Source organism: Alexandromys fortis, unplaced genomic scaffold, assembly GCF_014885135.2.
Source record: "Alexandromys fortis isolate MF-2015 unplaced genomic scaffold, M_Fortis_MF-2015_v1.1 scaffold_26, whole genome shotgun sequence".
Taxonomy (NCBI): domain Eukaryota; kingdom Metazoa; phylum Chordata; class Mammalia; order Rodentia; family Cricetidae; genus Alexandromys; species Alexandromys fortis.
In genome coordinates, this window is record NW_026067894.1 from 9,397,362 (window position 1) to 9,404,421 (window position 7,060).

Consider the following 7,060-nt stretch of genomic DNA (forward strand, 5'->3'; position numbering starts at 1 on the left):
GTTTCTCTGTGGTTTTGGAGCCTGTCCTGGAACCAGCTCTTGTAGACCAGGCTGGTCTCGAACTCACAGAGATCCGCCTGCCTCTGCCTCCCGAGTGCCGCCGCTGCCGCCACCACCACCCGGCCGAGGTCAGGTTTTTGCAAGGTCAAAACAAACACCAGTTTTGCATTTGCTTGAGAACAATAACTTGCAGCCCACTCAGTCTCCCTTCCAAGGATTTACTGGACATGGACCACAGCTAACTGAACCTCAGCCTGATGTCACACAGAGCAGCTAATGCTGCTATGCTTTCTGGCAAGCAGCCCAGTTTCAGCCCAGAGCACCTCAGTAATGACTCACCTTCTACTTGTCTCTTAGCACATTACCCTTTACTAAGAGCCAAGAGAAACCATGAGTCAGAACTCTCCGGGTGTTTCTTTGTTCCCAGATTGCTGTGGCCCAAATTATCAGGTCACCAGCTGCTACTACAGTTTTGGGGTTATAATGTCTCCAGAGGTTGATCTGAGGTTACTCACGGCCCAGTATTTCCTGAATGGTGGGTGAAACTTGGTTCTATGTGGCTGGAGAGTGAGGTCTGGAAGACCAAATCACAAAGGACAGGCCCAGGGCAGCAAGATGGCTCAGGGGTATAAATGCAAGCCACCAAGCCTAGTGATCAGAGTCAGAGCCCAGAAATCCACATAAAGGTGGACAGAGAGAAACACATCCATGTTGTTTCTCTTCTTCTCCTCCTCTAGAAGGTGGCACACGCCTTTAATCCCAGCACTCTGGAGGCAGAGGCAGGCGGATCTCTGTGAGTTTGAGACCAGCCTGGTCTACAGAGTGAGTTCCAGGACAGGTTCCAAAGCTACAGAGAAACTATTTCTTCTGCCCCCAAAATGCTTTCTTTTCAATATCTTATTTTTGCTTTTGGTTTAGTTTGTTTGTTTGTTTTTTGTATTTATGACCAGGTTTGGTGTAGCCTAGGCTTGCAGATTCTCCTTGTTGCCAAGGCTGGCCTTGAACTCCTCCAAAACCTCCTCCTTCCAGTCCCCAAGAGTAAGATTCTATTTCAAAACAAACAAACAAACAAACAATGATACAGGGCTGTGGAGATGGATGAAGGCCTTTGACACAAGGTCCTGTTGATGGAATTCAGTCCCTGGAACTCATTTAAAAGGTACAAGGAAAAAACTAACTCCGCAGGGTTGTTCTCTGGGTTCCACAGGAGTCCCATGGCACGTGACTGCCCCCCCCAATAATAATGTTTAAATGAAAGAGATCTTTTTAATTCTATCCTTTGGTTTGAGTATGTGAAGGAAATCCAGTCTCCTGCAAATATATAGTTAGAATATCCAGAACAGTCAGGGCTAAAGAGAGAAACCCTGTCTCAAAAAACAAAAACAACAACAACAACAACAACAAAAAAGTCATGGTGATACACGCCTTTAATCCTAGAACTCAGGAGGCAGAGGCAGGTGATTGATCTCTGTGAATTTGAGGCCAGTCTGGCTACAGAGCAATTTCCAGGACAGCCAGGCCTACAAAGAGAAAATCTGTCTTGAAAAACCAAAAGAAGAAAGAGGAGGAGAAGAAGAGGAAGAAGGAAGAGGAGGAGCCGTGCAGTGTTGACACATATCTTTAATCCTACCACTTGGGAGGCAGAGGCAGGCAGATCTCAGTGAGTTCGAGCCCCACTTGGCCTTCAAAGCGAGTTTCAGGACAGCCAGTTCTATTACACAGAGAAACCCTGTCTCGAAAAATAAAACAAAATAAAATATAGAAAGTGAAGAAGAGAGAATAAATAAATACATTCATCATTCTTTTTAAGAGACAGGATCTCTCCACGTAGCCCTAGTTGGTCTTGGAATTCACTATGTAGAAATGGTTGGCTTCCAATTCACAGAGATCTGTCTGCCTTTGCAGGCCTCTCAAGTGCTGGGATTGAAGACTTGTATCAGAATGCCCAGTCATTTTTTCAAGTAAATATTTCACAACAAAATTTGTGTAGCTTAGTTTCACATCTTAAAATCTGAGAAACATGGGCTGGAGAGATGGCTTAGCCGTTAAAGGCTAGGCTCACAACCAATATATACATATATATGAGTTTGGTTCCCAGCACCCACGGCTGTCTCTCTAACCACAAAAAGAAAAAAAAATCTGAGAAATATGGCCAGCCGGTGGTGACGCATGCCTTTAATCCGAGTACTCAGGAGGCAGAGACAGGCAGATCTCTGTAAGTTTGAGGCCAGCCTAGTCTACAGAGTGAGTTCCAGGACAGGTTCCAAAGCTACAGAGAAACCCTGTTTGGAAAAACCAAAATAAAAAATAAAAATTCGTTTTTAGCGACGGCAGACCTGCGAGCTCTGCCCAGTGGAGGACAGCAGACAGCGTGGAACTCTCCAGCCTTTTTCCTCCCCAAGCCTCTGAATAAAGTGCTTTGACTACGAAAAAAAATAAAAAATAAAAAAATAAAAATTCTGGGAACTATGCCGTACAGTGGTGGCGTACTTAATGGGGGGTCATTGAACATGTACAGTATTTCATGGTATTTGTGTGCAGTGCTGGGGTTTGGGATAGCGTACATCCAGGGAAAAATATCTTGATCATCAATATATCTTACTGTCAACGTCTTTGATCTGTTTGTGTGTAAAGTGCACATAACATTTAACAGCTTTTTAATCAGGTGTAGATCAGAACCTGAAATTCTGGGCAGGTGTCCTCCCACTGAGAATGCATAAGAGCTTTTTGGTTTTTGTGTGTTTTACTGACTTTTGTTTGTATGTGCGTGTGTTTGTGAGTTATGTGCACCACGTGTCTGCAGATGACAGCTGAGTTGTGAGCTGCGAGCTGTCACATAGGTACTGGGAATTGGACCCAGGTACTCTGGAAGGCAGCCAGCTAAACCATCTCTCCAGTACCCCTATTCCCTCCACCCCCCGAGACGTTTTTAATTGTAATCAATCCATGTATTCGCACCCTTTTTCTGTATCAAACATTTCTTCCATATACAAAGTAGATTCCAACTCTGGAGTCTAGGAAGCATTCCTGTAGACAGATGTTTTTGCCCATTTTGCATATGCCAGTGTATCCAGACACTGAGGACAAATCGCACAAACTCAACAACGCACTGCCTGGCCTTAGAAACTCAAGAGATCGCTCGAACCTAGCCGCGTTTTCCAATGGTCTTCCGTGCGCATGTCCCTGCGCAGGCGCAGTCTGCAGTGCCCGACTTCCGGGGATTTATGTATAAATATGGCTGCCTCGGCGCTTCTCGTTCTTTCAAGAGTGTCGGAGTCGTGCTGTAGCTCGTTCCTGGTGAGTTACCTTCCGCTCCCTTTTCTGCTGCTGTCGGCTTACCGACAGGTTTCGGCTCCCAGGTTGGAGGTTGGAGAGAAGCGGTTTCGGCGGCGCAGACTCCGCGGGGAGGCCGGGATTCACGCGGCGTGGCGTGGCATCCTTGGCGGACACGTGCCGCCCTTCCCGCCCGGGACGGGCCTTCCTTAGCTTCATTTTCCCGGGAGTCTTCGCTTTCCCTTAAAGTTGGTGCTGCTCGGGAGGAAAAACTTTCAGCCGGGCGGCGGTGGCGCACGCTTTTCATCCCGACATCGGGAGGCACAGGCAGATGGATCTGAGTTTGAGGTTGGCGCTACACAGAGAAAGCTTGTTTCCAAAAGGAAAAGAGACAAACTTGGTTCATAGTAAATACGCCACGTGATTATCGTAGTTAGTGGGCATGGTTTTAACTTTGCGCCTAGGTTCTCAGCTGCGTTTATAATCTTCACTCGTGTCGTAGACAAGTTTCTACGCTTTGTTTTTTGGCGGTAATCTATTACTCTTAATTCAGATAGTTCTTTAGGCAATTGACTACAATTTTGCGGGGGGGTGTTTCATTCTATTTATATAAAAAAAAAGTCGGAGGGTAGCTCTGGAATCGAGCTGGAGGTCTGGAAAGGACATACGGTTAGTTAAATTAAGACGGTCTTCACCGTGTATTTCCAACGTGGATACCCCGGGAGGTCACTCTCCCCGGGCTCTGTCCTAGTGGCATAGGGGAGCATAGGGCCCTGCCCTGTGATGTACAGTCCCGTTCCACGACGTTGGAGATGAAGCTGGGCCTCGAGTCTGCGCCTGCATATTCCTACGGCTTCTCAGAGTCCTCTGGACCGTGACTGAGGAGACAAACCATGCAGGAAACAAGTCTAAAGAGGTGCTGAGTTGGTGGTCCATGCCTTTAATGCCAGCAGTTGGGAGGCAAAGGCAGGCAGTCTGGTCTACACAACGTTCCAGGGCAGGCTCCAAAGCTACAGGGGTCTTTAAAAACTTAAAGTGAGGTGCTAAGGGTTTCAATGTGCCACTTTTGAGAATCTCATCTTTGCTTGTTTTTCTTCAGGAAAGAAGAGGATCTGCACAGCTAGCTACCTGCTGAAGGTTAACTTGGTGCTTGTAATTAATTAGATACAATTTGGCCAAGTTGCTGTATTAGAGTTTAACAGGGAACATTTTCAGTGCTGAGCATGCACTTTTCTCCCTAGCTATTCTTGGTCTGGTAAATATATGTCGATGTCTAGGTTTGTGCTTTAGCATATATGTGGTCCATTTCCTGGATGTACGCTAACTGCCCCAAGACCATATAGACCACAAGTGGTACTGAATGGGATACAGAACTTCTATAAATAAATGCCTGACAACTGAATTAAAGGAAAAATTTTGACTGTATGTTTTCTTTTTGGGTTAATGCGTCAGTACATGTATGCAGAACACTGGATGATTTCTAGTTGGTCGTGTAAACCAGCTAGTGTATGATGCATGGATGGGGAATGAACTTGGACTGTGGGTAACACTGTTCCAATAAGTCTGGTCCAATGAGTGCAGTGTGTGGTGGGTTCACCTTAACCAAAGCTTGGCCTTATGATGTGTACTAGGGGTGGTAGCTAGGTCACAATGGGAAGCCCTGATTCCCTGTGCTGGCTGCTTTCACCTTAGGAAAGTCAAGAACCTGAATGATGGAATAGGGAGAAGGTAGGCTTTGAAGATGCTGGTACTTCTCCATGATGGGGGTGTCAAGTGGGAATGAGGGTGGAAGGGAATGCCCTAAATTGGCATGGGACATGCCTAAGTGTAGCTAGGGGTTCCAGCAGAAACACAGGCTTCTCAATTGAAACAGCCCATCTCATCACTAAGGTGTCTTTAAATATGCCAACATAAGCCAGCACTAGCTTCTGGGGGTAAAAACCTGTTCAATGAGCCTGTTCTTAAGCTCTTGTTTTAAATTTATTATGCATACAGTGTTCTGCCTGCCTGTAGGCCAGAAGAGGGCACCAGATGTCATTACAGATGACTGAGCCACCGTTTATGTGGGTGATGGGAATTGAACTCAGAACCTTGGGAAGAACTGCCAGTGCTTTTAAATTTTGAGCCATCTCAAGCCCCGCCCTTAGTTTTCTTTTCTCAAGTGGGTCCTGGACATGCTCAATGCCTTGGCTACTGACAGCAAAATTGTTAACATTCACTTTAAATTTGGATCATCGCTCCTGTACCTGTGCAGGGGGGTGAACCCATAACCTAGTCAAGTAACCTTCCAGAGGACATAAGCCCCTAGATATGGTTGTCAGTTCCCAGTGCATAAGTGGGTGAAGTATTTACTTTTATATGCTCCAAATAACAGGTTTACTGTTTTAACTATTAAGGTACAGCCTTAAGACTTAAAGCCATCCAGGGCTACACCGTAAGAAAGACCCTGTCTCAAAAGAGATCTTGCATATACCTATAACTGGAAGTACCAATTGAAGTATATAGCAAGACCCTGTTCTGAAGAATGCTTAGGTTTCTTGGGTTTGACAGCAGAACACGTATTAAACCTGGTGGCCACGGGTGTGTGAAATCCTGGGTTCAAGTTCCAACAATGAAATCAGCTCAATCCTGAATAGAAGTCAAGCTCCAACCGCCACTATGGTGACTGAAGTCTTAATGTGCATTGGTGTTTAGCCTCAATGTTCATCTGAGGGTGTTGGGTTCCCTGGGATTAGAGTTACCATGTTGGTAGTGCTCAGAATTGAACCTGGGCCAAGGGAAGAGCAGCCAGTGCTTTACAGCTCTTATTTCGTGTGTGTTTATGTTCATGTACCATGTGCAGGTCATTCCAGATATTTATGAGCTACCTTGTAGTGCTGGGATTTCAACCTGGGCTCTCTGCAAGAGCAACAATTTTAATCTCATTTTCTACTTCAAGTTTTTGTAAGAAACAAATGGGTTAATGCACGTAGGAAGGGTTTACATCTATCTATGGGAGGTGTATCAGTGGCTGAAAGTTATATTGCTCTTCCTGAATGCTGGAGTTTGGTTCTTGGCCCCCACATCCAGCAACTGCCTGTAACTCTAGCTCCAGATGTCCCAGTGCCCTCTTGCAATCTGCACACCCTGCACTCAACATGCACAAACCCACACACAGACATAGTTCAAAATAAATGATTTGGGGGCTGGAGAGATGGGTCATCTGGAAGAGCATTGGCTGTTCTTGTAGAAGTCCTAAGTTCAATTCCCAGCAACCACATGATACCTGACACCCATCTATAATGGGATTTGATGCCCTCTTCTGGCCTATACGCGTAGGTGCAGATAGAGCTCACATACATAAAATGCTTTAAGAAATTTTTAAAAATGAGTTTGAGTTCGAGACCAGCCTGGTCTACAAGGGCTAGTTCCAGGACAGGCTCCAAAACCACAGAGAAACCCTGTCTCGAAAAACAAAAAAAAAAAAAAAAAAAAAAAAATGAGTTTGAGGGACAGGGGCTTGGTGACACACCACTATAATCCTAGCACTGGAAGGCTGAAGCAGGAGGATTAGGCATTTGGTGACAGCCTAGGTACATGAGTCTTTCCCCTCCCCCTACATTTTTTTTTTTGGTAAGTGATGATCATATTTCTGTAATTACATTAAGCCACGTGAATGGGTAAGGTCTTGGAGAAAGACAGCAGAGTCTCCAGGGCGAAGCTTGGAGAAACTTCACAGTTTATCATTCAAGAGAGGAGGTCATGATGGAGGCAGAGGTAACCCTGAGAAGGTAAGACAAAACTAGGG

General features: G+C 45.6%; 1 non-coding gene across 1 annotated transcript; it reads left to right on the forward strand.

Moving 5' to 3' along the window:
* The first annotated feature begins 3,977 nt into the window (after positions 1–3,977).
* On the forward strand, positions 3,978–4,181 carry LOC126510403 (small nucleolar RNA SNORA73 family). Its single transcript, XR_007594371.1, has one exon. It is a non-coding gene; the product is annotated as a small nucleolar RNA SNORA73 family (small nucleolar RNA).
* The last annotated feature ends 2,879 nt before the right edge of the window (positions 4,182–7,060 follow it).